The following is a 15,629-nucleotide window of genomic DNA, read 5'->3' as shown; positions in this document are numbered from 1 at the left end:
TGTTTTCCTTTTTATATGAATCATAGAATCATAGAGTTGGAAGAGACCACAAGGGCTATCCAGTCCAACCCCTGCCAAGCAGGAAACACCATCAAAGCATTCCTGACAGATGGCTGTCAAGCCTCTGCTTAAAGACCTCCAAAGAAGGAGACTCCACCACACTCCTTGGTAGCAAATTCCACTGCCGAACAGCTCTCACTGTCAGGAAGTTCTTCCTAATGTTTAGGTGAAATCTTCTTTCTTGTAGTTTGAATCCATTGCTCCGTGTCCGCTTCTCTGGAGCAGCAGAAAACAACCTTTCACCCTCCTCTATATGACATCCTTTTATATATTTGAACATGGCTATCATATCACCCCTTAACCTTCTCTTCTCCAGGCTAAACATACCCAGCTCCCTAAGGTTTTGCTTCTCCCCTCCTTTTAAATACTGCTTTTATATTTTAATGTTCAGTTTTTTAAAAAGAAAGTTCAGTAAATAATAATCGTTACACAGGTGTAAGCCCCATAGCACACTTTTATTTGGAAGTAAGTCCCATTGAAATTAGTGTGACACCTGAGTGAACACTGATAGGATTATACTTTCAGCTTCCCTGATCTTAAACTGAATGCAGCTTGTGCAACCCTCATAATTACATAGCTATCAGCTAAGACAGGGGTAGCCATGTGGTGCTTTCCATATGTTGTTGGAATCCAACTCCCATCAGCCCCAGCCAACATGGTGAACAGTCAGGGTTGCTGAGAATTGTAGTCCAACTAAAACATCTGGAAGGCACAATTCTGGAAGGCTACCCGCCAGCTAAGGCAACACTTAATTTCTATTTTATCATATGGTTAGAGCATGGTTCTGATAATGCCAAGGTCGCAAGTTTGATCCCTGGACAAACAGCTGCATATTCCTGCATCGCAGGGGGTTGGAACAGATGAGCCTCAGCATCTCTTCCAACTCTATGATTCTGTGATACGCTTCTAAGAAGTTTAGAATGTAAAGCTTCATTCACTTGGATTTTTGTGCAATTGTAGGCAGACTTTTAAAATGTAACAGATGGAGTGAGGGGGAGTTTAAAGATTTGCAAAACATCTACTTCATAATGAATATATACATGCCACTTACATTTCTTCAACTGAATGCTTTTCTTACTGTCCGCAGAAGCATTTTCAAACATTAATGAAAATAAAGGCACAACATAAAACAGTGTGTATATTAGAATCCCAAGTATCTCGTGCATAAAAATTCCATCCAAAGCTGTAGCCGCTATCATTATTTCAGCCTCTCGCTCCTAGCTCAGAAGCATCCTGCTGCTACATGCACCTCATAGCACTTTATAAGCATTTTCTTCCTAGTTAAGCATGTAACTAGGAAATAATCGTCCTAGCAACCTGAATATAAACATACAGCACAAGAAGAATAAGTTATTGGTAGGCAAGTAAACTTGGTTACCTGCCAGGAAGGAACCTATGGAAAAAAAATGTGTAGGTAGAAAAATAGAATGGTTGCTGAAAGGTTTCTTTTGTGAAATGGGCTGTGTTTTGCCAGACTCTCACAGTGGACTATAGACAAATCACTGCTTTCCAGAACATGTACCTGGGTACAGCAAATAAATGTGAGTACAGTTGCCATTTATGATCCGGTATTCCGGGTTGCAGTCTAATTCCTACATAGAAATTGTTTCCTTTATAGGAATTTTGCATCACATGAACCAGTCTTATTTGCAGTTACAGCTAGGTAGCCGTGTTGGTCTGCCATAGTCAAAACAAAACAAAATAAAAAATAAAAAAATTCCTTCCAGTAGCACCTTAGAGACCAACTAAGTTTGTTCTTGGTATGAGCTTTTGTGTGCATGCACACTTCTTCAGATACACATGCACACGAAAGCTCATACCAAGAACAAACTTAGTTGGTCTCTAAGGTGCTACTGGAAGGATTTTTTTTTTTTTGTTCAGACTTATTTTGTTATTCAAACTGTCTCAGAGCTACAATTCCCAGAGTTCTGAGGAAAGAGGGATTTACAGATTTTGCACCCCTGGTTTAAACTGGAAAATCAAAATAAAGATTTTTATAATGAAAATCTCTCATTTCATCTTTAAGTGGCTCTAGAAGCATTAGGAACATGGGATTTTCATAATTCTGCTCAGAGCTCTGTTTGGCCTAATTGTTGCAGTACAGTTATTATTGAATAAAACTACTGTCATCATGCCTTGATTGGAAAAACTGCATGGTAGAAACCTGACATGCTCAAAGGTTTCATAGCGAGAACTAAAAACAGGTGGATGCCCCACAGAGTAAATCTAATTCTCCAATTAGATCATGGAAATGTGAACCTAAGTGCTGTCAATACGTATTGATTAAGCAAATGGATACAAAAAGGGTAGCTGCTCAATGATGGGAAATCCCTGCTCTCTTTGGGGATGGGGGTGCAGGTTTCACATTAATGATCCTGTTTCCAGATGTTGTTTCTCTTCCCACCATCATCTTTGGGAACAGCTTTCAAGAAAGAGCCTTTGAACAAGTGAGGAATAACTTCCTCTCTGTCTCTGAAGGAAGCTCAGCATTTAATGCCTTTTGTTTAGAATGGGGAGGTGGGGGGGGGACTGAGCATCTTCAGTGGGGCTGGAAGATACTCCCTGTCTGAAATCCTAGGAAGCTGCTGCCAGTCAGTGTTGACAATACTAGGCTGGATAGTTCAATGATCTGATAAGGCAACTTCATAGCTTTTTACCCTCGTAGGATTACCCTCGTAGGATTCAGAGTGAAAGTTCTTAAGGTATGGCTTATATGGTACTCTGGAAGCAGCCCAAGACAACTACCTCCTTCCTACAAAATGATTAGCCTGCAGTAGTTGACAAATCGCCGTTCAGCTGTGAACCAGATTATCAGCAATCATTCATTCACATAGTAACTGGGAATCTCTAGTTGAAGTTCTTTGAAATTTCTACTATCATTTCGTTATCTCACATATTTAACGGAATACTTAAGAAGAGATATCAAACTGTGCTGTTTCTAATTCACAGATTTCTATTGCTAGAGAAGTGCAAAAACAGAGAGAGCCAGCAGTTACCTGGAGAGAAGCAAGACTGCTAAGTTTCTTTGCCAGATTGTTGTGGAGACTTGACAGCGTATGTAACAAACAACCCAAGACAGCAGGTTTTACCTTTCTGACCAAATTATTCACCGTAATGCATTTAAAATACGTTTAAACATGTTATACTTTTTAAAAATTAGCAGCAGACTGCTTTCTTGCTCCTGATTCTATTGTCACAAACCTTTGCGGTGAAAACATTCGAGGAAAATCCCAATCTAACCAAATACCTCGCCTCGACATGAGAGAATTTATTAGCAGCTTAATATAAGCATTAAAAAGAAAATGAAACATGCTCACATCAAAAGGCAGGCACAGAGCTCGTGAGCCTTTCTAAGGCAATAAGCTTTCCTTAACCTCCAATTCTCCTGTTGTGGGAACTGCAAGTCACTCAATATAATAAGAATATAACTGGGTCAATAAAATGGGGTCATCCTTCACTAGTAAGCCTCACAAAGTAAGTTATGGAAGAGATTACTGCCACGTTGAGATGGGATTCAATTTAGTTTAAGATTATGATCATAATTCAACCGTATCTTATTTGTTTTCTTTTGTGCTATTTGAGAAACTTGAGATTTTAAAAAATATCCTTCCTGGAATTCAGATCATGGGATAATATCAATGATGCATTTCTGCCATGATGCTTTAATAATATCCCTGCAACCTTCAGTGTGAAAGTCTCTTAAAGACCTTTAGACACAACCAAATAATAATAGTGTAATTAAAGAAAACTTCCAGTGTTGTGTGACCATAGGAGACACTTATAGCAGCCTTACTGAGCCAGGCGCCCACCAGATATTTGTTGGACTACAACTCCCATCATCTCTCGCCACTGGCAACACCGTCTGGGGCTGATGGGAGTCCAATAACATCTGGAGGGCACCTGGTTGGATAACCCTGCTTTTCTTTAACCCTGGGCCCAGTCATTGTGAGTCCAACAATACTGTCAGGGTCAGGATCAGATTGGCAGGTCCAGACGGAGGAGGAGGATCAAATGGCAGGTGCTGAACTGTGAGAACATGGTTTGGAGGAGACTGGGCTCTCCCTTTTTCACCTTGACATCAGTCACTTTGGGAGGGGAAGGAGGGATGCTGGCCCTCCCCACGTTCCTGCAGGCCAGAGAGCCTCAGTGGAGGCTGGAAGAGCTTTGCTCAGCTGATGGCAAAGAGTGAACAGGAAGTGGCAGCCACTGAACAGAAGGCTGAACATGAGGGTGCAGCCTTCCCAGATGGGAACAGACCCATGCGCCCCAACAAAGTGTGTGCTTCCAGGTTTGACATTCCCACAATGTGAGAGAGTCTTGTAAATGAGCATGCCATACCTCATCTTTAAAAGCTTGGCAGGAGGGGTGGGGAAATGCTAGGTAATCTCTGTTGCTTGCATCTAGTTCTGAACTGTTGCACCTAGCTCCTGAACCCCTGAATCATGTCTCCTGAGCACTGTGTCTACTGCTAAGCCTGTACTGTTATTCAACTGAATAAAGATACTGTTGTGAGTTTTGGGGAGTTAACCTGCATGTTGCCCAGGTCCCTTCTAATTCCCGAGGTCCTGGATCCATCTGGCAAGGGTTAAAATATAATGGAAATATAAGGCTTATCCACACTTCCTTTTTGTCCTCCCAGGGAAAACTGTTCTTTAGTGCTCAATCAGAGCAAACAGCACGTTTGTTCCAACTCTCAAGCTGAAGAGCAGGTAAAGAGCAGAAAACCACTCAGACCTGTGTTTAGGCATGAGACAAGCAGAAGCGTATACAAGTCCTTTGTCATGCAAGTTTCTTTGAGAGAATGACCATAGTTGCCACCTAAAGACCACCATTAGTATAACAAAAGGAGTGATGATGCCATCTGGGCAAATGAGTGGGCCTTTCCCCCTCCACACCTGGTTGGCACTTAGAAGGACAAAAGCCAGAGTGTATGTGAGCTGGGAGCAGGCTGTAGGTGGAAGCTAGAGAGACAGAGCCATGCCTGATTTCTGCTGGAATCTAAGGCTGTGACTATGGAAGAAGCAAGACATTTTGGGATGTTAATGCTGTGAGCTCTTCCGTCTTAGGCTCAGGTTGCATATATATGTAAATAAACCATATATAATAAAGACACCACCGTCTCCACTAACCCTCATGGCAAGGAAACCAAACACGGGGAAAGTGCCTGGAACACCTGAAATTTCGCACCCCTCAAAGATTGAGATGGTGTGCAACATTGTATTTCTTACAAGTAAGATCCTCTGTCAGCATATTTGGGCAGGAGTCAGAGCACCACCATGTGAAAAGCGGGGCAGTGTCCCTCCCCCTCCCAGAGAGTGGCAAAGCAAGCTCTGGCTGCCCACAGGGCCTACAGGCTCTCCCCTCCTCATTCTCCTCACCTGTCTCATTCTAAATGCAGCAGTGCAGTTGCATTTTCATAATTCCCACTATTTATACAGACACCCTGGTAAAATTGACAGTTCCCTGGGGAGACCTATGCGGATGAACTGAAATCCACAATTCTGTTTGTTAACAATATTCTGGCTGAAGTCACAACATACCAACTCGGGTGGAAATTTTGAAATAAAGGGGGAAAATGGAGCATATTTGCCAAAGCATATTTCTGAGCCATTTCAAAGTTCTCCCACTCAATCCCTTGCATACTAACTAGAATTTTTAGCATCACGTTTAGTTTATGGATGAATTCTTCTCAGCTTCATACAGAAAAACTGGTTCAGTAATTACAAGCTTTCTATAAGAAACGGAGGAAAGAACACTCCTCCCCCAGAGTTCTCCTTTTAATTCATAAAATAAACACATATGCATTGATGGTTCCACACACATGTACCTTATCATGTGGTCACCTGGAAATAGTTGCAATGACGGCTCGTCCTCCCTAAACAACATACCCACCCGAGTGCAATGAATGGCTTAAAGGAAGGATGGAATCAAAACTCAATTGAGGAACTTGACCCAAACAGAGGAGGTGCTCATCAACGAAAGTAATAAGAGTTCCTGCTAGATCTGACTGAAGTCCCATCTGGACCCATTTACAAATTATCAGTAAAACAATCACCTTCTATAAAACATTATTTGCAGAACTAAAAAAATAAGCAGTAGACCCAGAACAAAAGATCCACAAAACATATTCTTATGTTCTTAAATGTATGGTGCAAATGCGGCCATAGAGGTAGACTGGGGCCCCTGCATGCTTGCCTAGCACCTGCCTTCACATCCCTTCCCAGCCCCTTCTAGAGTGTGCCAGTTGCTTCTTTGGCAAGCTTAGCACATTCCAACCTTCCTCCAGCTCCTGGGCAATGTTGGGTAGGAGACAGGATGAGCTCTGCCGCATCAGAGACTAGGCTAAAGGTATGAGCTCCCTGCAACCCCTTTCAGCAGGCCTTGCTCCTGTACACATTTAATGTGCGAAGGGGGCTGTAGCTTCAGAACCACCAATTAGCGTTTCAACCAGAGCTATATTGAGATTATGAATCTGGGGGTGTGTCTGCTGCAAGATGCCCTAGCTAGCCTGAGTGCCAGCCACCAGACACGTGCAGAATCTTATTTTGCATGCTGAGCCGGAGAACAACTTATTTTCAGGAAGTGATGCTTAACTCATAATACATCTAAGCATCACAAGACAGACCAATTCATATTCTGAATTAGGTAATTACTGACAACTGTATTTAGTTCCAGCAACTGAAGCTGGAACTGAAGCAACGGAAGCTGAATGCAGAGCTCTGTAAATGGCCCCCAACTAGGGGAAGAAAATGGAAGGCTCTAATGTGCTCTCTGGTGCACGGTAATTAAGGAAGAAATACTTTTTTGTGGATTGTGCAGTTCACGCTGGGAAGCTTCTCCTTTAACCTTCTATCTTTTGAATGTTTTTAACTTGCATATTTGATAGAATTAAATGGCAAAACCTTTCTGCTGAATTCAACTGTAATCTGACAAGCAGACTATATGCCTTGTTAACACAGATGATCTCTGCCCATACATCCTTAATTAAGACTAGAAAGCTGGCATTCGCTGTTGCTTAAAAGAAAATGTAGATCAAAGATATCCAAATGTGAAATGAATATTTCAAAACCTTGCATCCACTAACTGAAAGTCTAGGGAAGCCAAGTGTCAAAACCCCAGAAGTTAAGCTTGAAGGCAAAAGTTCAAACAGCCAATGTTAACTAGGCATTTGCTTGGCCTTGTTTTTTTCTTTTCTAAAAAAAGAAAGTCAAAATGCATTTATTTTTAAAAAGTTTTTAAATGCTACCCCAAGCAGTCCCTGATATCCAATACAATGCAAAGACGTACCTTTGGGAACACCTTGCCTTGTATACCCCTGCCTGGTAACTTTGATCCTTGGGAAATAAACTCTTAGTAGTGTCATGTGCCCAAGAATTTTGTCTTATGTCTACTAAGACCAGGGTCTTTAGTGTGTTGGCACCTGCCCGTTAGAATGCACTCTAATGAACATCAGGCAGGCACTACAGTACTGGTATTTAGGTGACTGCTTAAAACTCATCTGTTCACCCATTATTTTTCTTAATGTTGGTGGTACAGATTTTTCACACATCACAAAAATAAAGTTCAGTAATATATTTGAAACTAAGCACTGGAGAAATATTTTTAATGCCCTGTCATGGGGAAGTGGAGAGCAGTGTTTACTGTCAGACTGTAAATGTCACCTAAGAATGTGCTGGTTGGGCCAAAAGACTGCTAGACTGCTAGACCCAGAAGTCCCTGGATCACTTTTTCTTTAATTGCATTCAAAATATAGATCTAAAAGCTCATGGGAACTATTAATTTATTTCATAAAATTTATACACCGCTTGATTGTAAAAACAGAAACAAGAAATGGCCCCTCAAAGTGCTTTACAAAAGATAAAACATTAAAATCAAGATGAATTTGCAACCATGCTTTAAATTAAATTACTAAACCAGATTAAAATTACCTCAACTTTTTAAGCATCTGGGTAGTCTTGTCCAAACAAGAATGTTTTTTAGCAGCTGCCGAAGAGTACAGTGAAGGGGCCTGCTTGATCTCAATAGGCAGGGAGTTCCAAAGTGTAAGTGCTGCCACACTAAACGATCAAGTTGTGACAAATGTGAAATGGGTATTATGTGGCACTTGTAGTAGTGCCAATTTTGCCAATCGAACAGGTGAAGTGGGCATAAGGTGATCTTGTAAACTGGTCCCAAGTTGTTAAGGGCTTTATATACTAACCGTAACACCTTGAAATTGGCCCAGTAACTAAGAACTGCCTTGGGAACAGTCTGATAAGGTCCACTTGTCATTCTACCTTGTTTAATATTTATATGAAGCCTCTGGGAGACGGATGCCATCAGATAATGGTGACACTCAGCTCTACATTTTGTTATCAAGTGAATTTAACAATAGTTTATTTAGTGCTCAAAGCCTTTTCTCGGTCTTGATTTCATACACTCTATCTCAAGTCAAGCTTTGTGAGGTAGGTCATTAGTAATCCAATTTCAAGCTGCAAAATATATTAACTTAAAGACAAACTGTGTGTTGTGCTGGGAGACCCGTTATTGATCTCCTGACCATTTTTAAAAACTAAATAAAGCTGAGGGGCTGTTAATTTGATTAGGGGACTGGAGGAGGGTGCTTAATCCTTCTTGCACGACAAATGCGTGTATTTCTCCCTCCACAATGTAAAAGTCAGCATGAGGGTGAGAGATTTAGACTGGGAGAAAGGGGGGGTATCTCTGCTCTCCATGCTGGCTTGCCAGTCAAATTTAGTTCCCCTCCCAACAACATCTATCAGCACAAGGGGAGCCCCAGCCGTTGAAGCACCTCAGCCCCACCGACAAAGTGTCCAGGTGGCAAGCAAGTTAGGCAGCCGTGTAAGAAGGAGCCACCTGTTTATTTGCCTACTTGTTTTAGGAGTGGGAAATAGAATCCTAGACCCCCAGCAGGGCATTTTGACAGGTGGGTGGGGCCTCATACCCATCAATCACTTGACATCAGATGACTCAGCCTTAAAAGATTCCTTGGATCTCTAGCTTGGATTGAAGTCTGTGATGCTAAGGAGGGCCACAATTGGCCAGTGGGCCTTAAGTTCTTCAAATCTGTATTTACCAGTCATAGGTCATAAGTGTCATAGGATAAGTTGGGGAATGGGAGGCAGATTTGAAGCAAGCAAACAAGGTGAGTGGGACAAGAGAGTTCAGTTTTCCATGGGCTCAGGTTAAAATCCAAAGCAGAGAAGAATTTGGGGGCATCACACTTCTCGCATCATTATTTGAAGTATTATGGATCACTGAGGTTTACAATTTTCCAGTCAAAGAGTTATGAAGCTCAGAGACATCTTTCAGTGCAAAAATTGTATGCACGTCAATGGCAACAATCACAAAAGCTGAGTGTACCTCAGATGCTATTCTATACACCTGTATATATTCCCCACACACAACCAGGTATATGTGTGGTGCCAGACATAAATAAATAATTCAATTGAAACCTGGATGGTGAGAGAGAATTAGAGGGTCCTTGTGGCAAGACCCTCCCCGGAGCCCGAAGAGGACATCAGAGAGGGCAGAGGAAGCCCTGAAGAGACCAGAGGCGCAGCTGGTGCACAAGGTAGCTTTCCTGTGCATCCTCCAGCCGGCCTCAGAGCTTCAATTCCAATTGTGGGTATTTTTTGGTATGGATTGAAGAGAGAATGGCAGAGAGGGTGTTTAAAAGGTGCTACCCACTTTACAAATTCACTTATGTGCACAGGGGCCAAGAATGTAAATCTGCGTAAGAGGGGAGCTGCCTGTATACTAAAAAGCTAACTCTTCTCAGAGTGTGGACTACAATGGAACCATCCTGGCACAGCAGGGGAAGACATCAGAAGGCTTGGGGAGCCTCAAAGTTCGAAGAAGTCCAGAAAGTCATAAACGGCTTGATGAAGACTAAATACACTGAATGGGCATGAAATCCTGAGTGATGGGGCTTGGGGGTGGGGAGAGAACCACCATGTTGGTGAAATGGAATATCCTACTAAAGGGTATAGCTAGCTGTGATTCTCCCTCCCAAGTGAGATTAGACAGGCACCCTCCCTTGCTGAATTTCTGGTGCATGACCAAGACTTGTTCCAGTGGGAATTTTTAGGGTAGCGTTTGGTTTTATGATAAATACTTTTCGTTTGATTGTCCCATTTTATGTGAATTGTTATTAAGCACACCGCCTAGAAATGAAACAAATCACAAGGTATATATTTAATGTTTTGAATAAGTAAACAAACAAACAAACAAACAAATGATAATAAACAAACAATGCATGGTGCATGATGAAACATTTTGTTACAAGGCGTTGCACAAAAACAAGCCCTTTAAAAAAACCTATCAAGGAGATATGTTTATAGAAGGTGGTTTTCCAACCCCCAGAAAGAAACCCTACCAAGGAGATAAATCAATACTAGGTGTTTCCCCACCCCAGCCCCCTTTGCTGGGTATTTATAGGCCTGAACAGTGAGTTTGAGAAATCTACCATGCAACATTTAAGGTTGCCAAGCAACAGAACTCTGCCACCACCTGTAGCAAATTGTATGTTTTATTTTCCCTCACAGTATGCAGAGTTGACTCACGTTTTTTAAAAGAGATGAAACTGAATGTTGTAAACAAGAAACCAGTTAGCAAGCAGGCATGCCTTTCTGCAAACTGCCAGAAATCATCACAGTGATCTAACTTAAAATTTCTGGTTTTCTGGTACTCTTCCATATTTCGGAATACTTCAACAATGCACTAATTAACCTTAATATAAGTTACTCCAAGGTATGTGTGTGTTTAGTGTGCAGTTAGCAGAAAACGTGAAGTCTGAAAAATGTTATGCATTTTGTTAGCTAATAGTGTGCAGTTTGAAAAGGGGGAGTTAGACAATTATTAAGCACTTGTATGGCAGGCCATTTCAGGGACAGCATGTACACAAATTATGTCAAGGCAGAATGCCCTCAGTTTCTGTACTTAGAAATAGTCCAAATTAACCACAAACACCCTCTTTGGGGGGGCTGGAACCTCCCCTTCTTCTCTTCCATCTTCAGGTAACAATTGGTTGCATCCTTGTACATATACTCCTTTTGTGCCTGCTATTCACTGAGCTAAGGCAGATTCAGGAACAAATTATCACTGAACAGTCGCTAAGAACTACTTTTAGGGAAGGACTGACATTGATGCAGGAGGTAAGCAAGAAGCAAAGTACGCTTTGTGTTCTCTGCACTTTTTGTATGGGTGGGAAAATCTGACAGGGAAAATCTGCTTTGAAAACCCCCTGCTTTAATGATCACAGAGACACTGAAGTTTTACTCAGAGTAATCCCATTTAAGTTAATGAACAGGACTAAGTTAGGTCCATTAATGTGTCTATTCTGAACTATACATTTAAAGCAGTCTCATATCCCAATACAGTAATGACTCCCCCCTTTAAATAAAATCTTGGGAACTGTAGTTTCAGGGTGCTCAGAGTTGTTAACAGACCCCATTCCTATCACAGAGTTAGAATTCTCAGAGTGGTTTAACAATCAATCCCTTTTCCCAGGGAACTCTGGGAACTGTAACTTTGTGAGAGGGAATAGTGATATCCTCACAATTCTCAGCACCCTTAACAAACCACAGCTCCCAGGATTCTTTGAGGCTAAGCCATGGCTGCTTAAAGTGGTAAAAGACTGCTTTAAATGTAAAGTGCATCTACAGCCTGAGTTGAACATCACATTCTTTCTCAATCAAACTCCCCCAACCAGGTGCCCTCTAGATGTATTGGACCACAATCCACAATTTGGCATATAGTCCCCTGGAAATTAGGAGGGTAGCAACAATTTGTTCTTTTCGGTGCTTCCTTAAGGCAAGTTATTTCATCAGGCATTTTCTGGGTAGTAAAGTTAGATACTGCTCCAGTTGGTTTTACAGGCAGATTTAACGTATTCTTGTTGTTTTAACCTTGCATTCTGTATTTTCGAATGGTGGGTGGTTATTATTATTAAAATAAAAGACCATACTCCCATCAGTCCCAGCCAGCATGGCTAATAGACAGGGATTATGGAAGGAGTAGTCCAAAACATACAGAGGGCACCTGGTCAATAATAGCTGCTCTTAATATAGGTATCTGAGAGTTTCAGGTGTATTTGAGGGGAAAGGCCATAGCTCAGTGGTAGAGCATTTGCTTTGCATGCAAAAGGTTCCACGTTCAATCCCTGGCACCTCCAGATAAGGCTGGGGCCAGAGACCATTGTCTGAATTGCTGGAGAGCCACTGCCAGTCAGTGCAGTCAATACTAAGGTAGATGGACCAATGGTCTGACTTTGTATAAGGCAGCATCCCAACTTCCTTTGCCATGCCCCCCCCCCAGGCTATGATTTTTCAAGTGCTCTTACAAGACATTTATGTTTCAACAAGGCAGCACATGACCTACATAAATCATGACTCAAAATCTGAATGCGAGCAGTCATGCTCTCCCCGCCTCCAGAATTTAGCTTCTGGAGATTTTTCCACCAACAAGAAATGCTCCATTTCTGCAATCTGCCCCTAAGCCTACTTGTTTACGACTGAATGAAAACAATAAGGATGCAATCAAGCTCTTTTGAAATCAAGGCAGGCTTTGCAGATGACTTCGAAGGGAATGAATTGCACCCTTTCTCAATCATCTGTATGGAACAGATGGGTGAGAATGGAAATATATCCACTGGCATTTTGCAAACTGCTCCTGTGCATGTTTCAAGTATAAGAATGCGAACCTTTCTATGAGTTTCACCAGAAACCGAAAACAGTTACAGTTAAACACAAGATTATTAACAATATAATTTCCAGATAATTTGTTTTTATTACTGAATAAATTGTTGTCTGCAAATAACCCACCTGGTTCTTGAATTCAAAAGCACCTGTTCAAATGCATACTTCTCCTGTGGGCATCAGCTTTGGCAATTACTTCTGCAGAATGGCACTGCAGCAGTTTCCAATGCTTCTCCTTTGTATATGGTTGTTGTTGTTGTTGTTGAATTAAATTTCTATACCGCCCTATACCCGTAGATCTCAGGGTGGTTCACAACATAAGATTACAATATAAAAACTCAAAATACATAATAAGAATAAGAATAAAATGTAAGAGATCAGCTGATTCCCAGAAGAGGGTCTCAAAATGTCTATGCACCTCTCCAAACACTCTGGGCAATGCTATTTGCCTTCCAACAATGAAGCAGCTTCTAAATGTAATTTCACTTTCTATTCAAAACAAAATAAAAAATAAAAAAATTCCTTCCAGTAGCACCTTAGAGACCAACTAAGTTTGTTCTTGGTATGAGCTTCCGCATGCACACGAAAGCTCATACGAAGAACAAACTTAGTTGGTCTCTAAGGTGCTACTGGAAGGAATTTTTTTATTTTTTATTTTGTTTTGACTATGACAGACCAACATGGCTACCTACCTGTAACTTCACTTTCTACTGCCAGCTTAGCCATTGACACAAACAGAGAGTTCTCCAGGGCAGGGCCAGCGCGTCCATATAGGCGAACTAGGCAATTGCCTAGGGCGCCAAAATGGAGGGGGCGCTGGCCAGGCTTGGGCAGGGGGACGGGACGGGCTAGCAGCAGCTTCTCCGCTGTAGCAGAGAGGTGCTACTTGCCCCCTACACCACCACCCCGGCTCCCACTAAAGCAGGCTTTGGCGGGGGTGGGGGCGGGGGCGGGGCGGGCGAGCAGCAGCTTCTCTGCTACAGTGGAGAAACTGCTACCTCTCCACCCCCACCTCCCGCTAAAGCAGGCTTTGGCGGGGGGTGGGCGGCGGGACGGGCGAGCAGCAGCTTCTCTGCTACAGCAGAGAAACTGCTGCTTGCCTCTCCACCACCCCCACCTCCCGTTAAGCAGGCTTTGGCGGGGGCAGGGGGCGCCAGAAGGTGGTTTGCCTAGGGCGCAAGAAGCCCTAGCACCGGTCCTGCTCCAGGGTCCCAAGGAGACCTGTCTGCCGGGCATCTCAGAGGGCACAACCGTAGTCTGGCTATGGCCCCCATGTGCCCTAGAGTACCTTCTCCCACTCCAGTGTGTAAGCTAATACTTTTGTTGTCTGCAATGTCAGGGTATAGAGACTCTGTGATGCTACATTACTGCTTTTATAGATGCCCCCTTTCAGCCAAAATAAAGACCCCGAATTGGCTCACAAAGAATATGAACACAACTGCTAATACAAACAATGCAGCTGATTTAAAACAAACAAACAAACAAAATTTCAGAAGTATTAAAAACCAAAACCTTTGTTTTCCTGCTGAAAAGGCTAACACTCAAGGGGGGGGGGTGCTAATATTTGGTCCTCAAGATGTAGCTGGACTACAGCTCCCATCATCCCAGACTATCTAGCTTGCTGGTTGGGGTTGATGGGATTTGGAGTCCAGAATTTGGCTTCTATTCACCCTGACAGGCTTCTCTGGAAGAGGGGCTATAGCCCCTCTCTGTGCCACTGCTGGCTTCATGCCTAGCTGCTGCTTGCTGGCAGTTGTGTATGGAGTTGCTGCTAGGGCTGAGAACCAGATTTGGCCAGGGCCCAAATCCCAAGCAAAATCAGGCCTATTCAGAGGGCCTTGTTTGAGCTGGATTGAGACAGCCCCAGATTGCTACAGGGTGTGTGCTGGGACGTGAAGCAGGAAGAAGAAGAGGGCATGAGTGAGAAGGAGGAGAAACCATGAAAAGGTAAGAGCCCTACCGTGTGGCTGCATCTTCATGGGAGAAGGCTGGAGCTGCCTTTCCCGCAAGGCCTGCCCTCCTTGCCGCACCTCTCCTCTCCTTCCTATTCCCTGAAGAAGCACCACACACAATGAGATCTTAGTGGGAGTATCCGATCTTGTGCAGTGCTGCTCCTCTCCTTCGTGTGTGACTTCCACGAGAGCGGCTCCTTCACAAGTCACTTTTTTTCATGCAGGGAAGTCATTCATGAAGGAGGAGCACAACACACAGATGTTGGGAGTTGTAGTGTGCTCCATAAGTTCCCCCGCAAGTTCCACACCCCATAATTAGAGATGGATGCTGCGATCAAACTTAATGAGCTGAGCAGAAAGGAAAGTATAAATGAAACCGTTTATACAGCTACAATTCATCAAATATATTACTGTGCTTAATTGTCAATTATTTGTGTCTTGGGCCACAATACTATGCAGATTCTGTAGACTTAAGTAGACTTAACTGAAATCTATAAGATTTATTTCAGAGCAAATGTACTTGGGATTCCCGGGGTAGTGATGGGAATGTTTAATATACAAACAGCCTTTGTGCGCTTGTATTCTGTTCTTCAAAATTGACTTTATGTCATTATTGTCTTAACCTTTCATAGTACACAGCTATATTACAAATACAATTTCCAATTCAATAAGTGCATGCCTCTTGAGGCCTGACCTTTAAAATTATTTCAGGCAACATGTAGATAGTTGTTTGAGGTCAATATGAAAGCCAAGAGATGTAAAAGTTTTCATGGGCCAGTTTTTCCTTCTAATTCTGACTAGGCAGTTCTTCCAAATTCTAGAAGGTGTGTGTGTGTGTGAGAGAGAGAGTGGGAGCTGGAAAGGAATCATAAACTCCCTCCCTGAAAACTGCTGTCAACCTCCCCCCCCAAAAAAAAAA

The sequence above is a fragment of the Lacerta agilis genome, chromosome 4 (assembly GCF_009819535.1).
Source record: "Lacerta agilis isolate rLacAgi1 chromosome 4, rLacAgi1.pri, whole genome shotgun sequence".
Lineage (NCBI taxonomy): Eukaryota > Metazoa > Chordata > Lepidosauria > Squamata > Lacertidae > Lacerta > Lacerta agilis.
The sequence above is the reverse complement of the archived record's forward strand: the minus strand, read 5'-3'. Positions refer to the sequence as shown.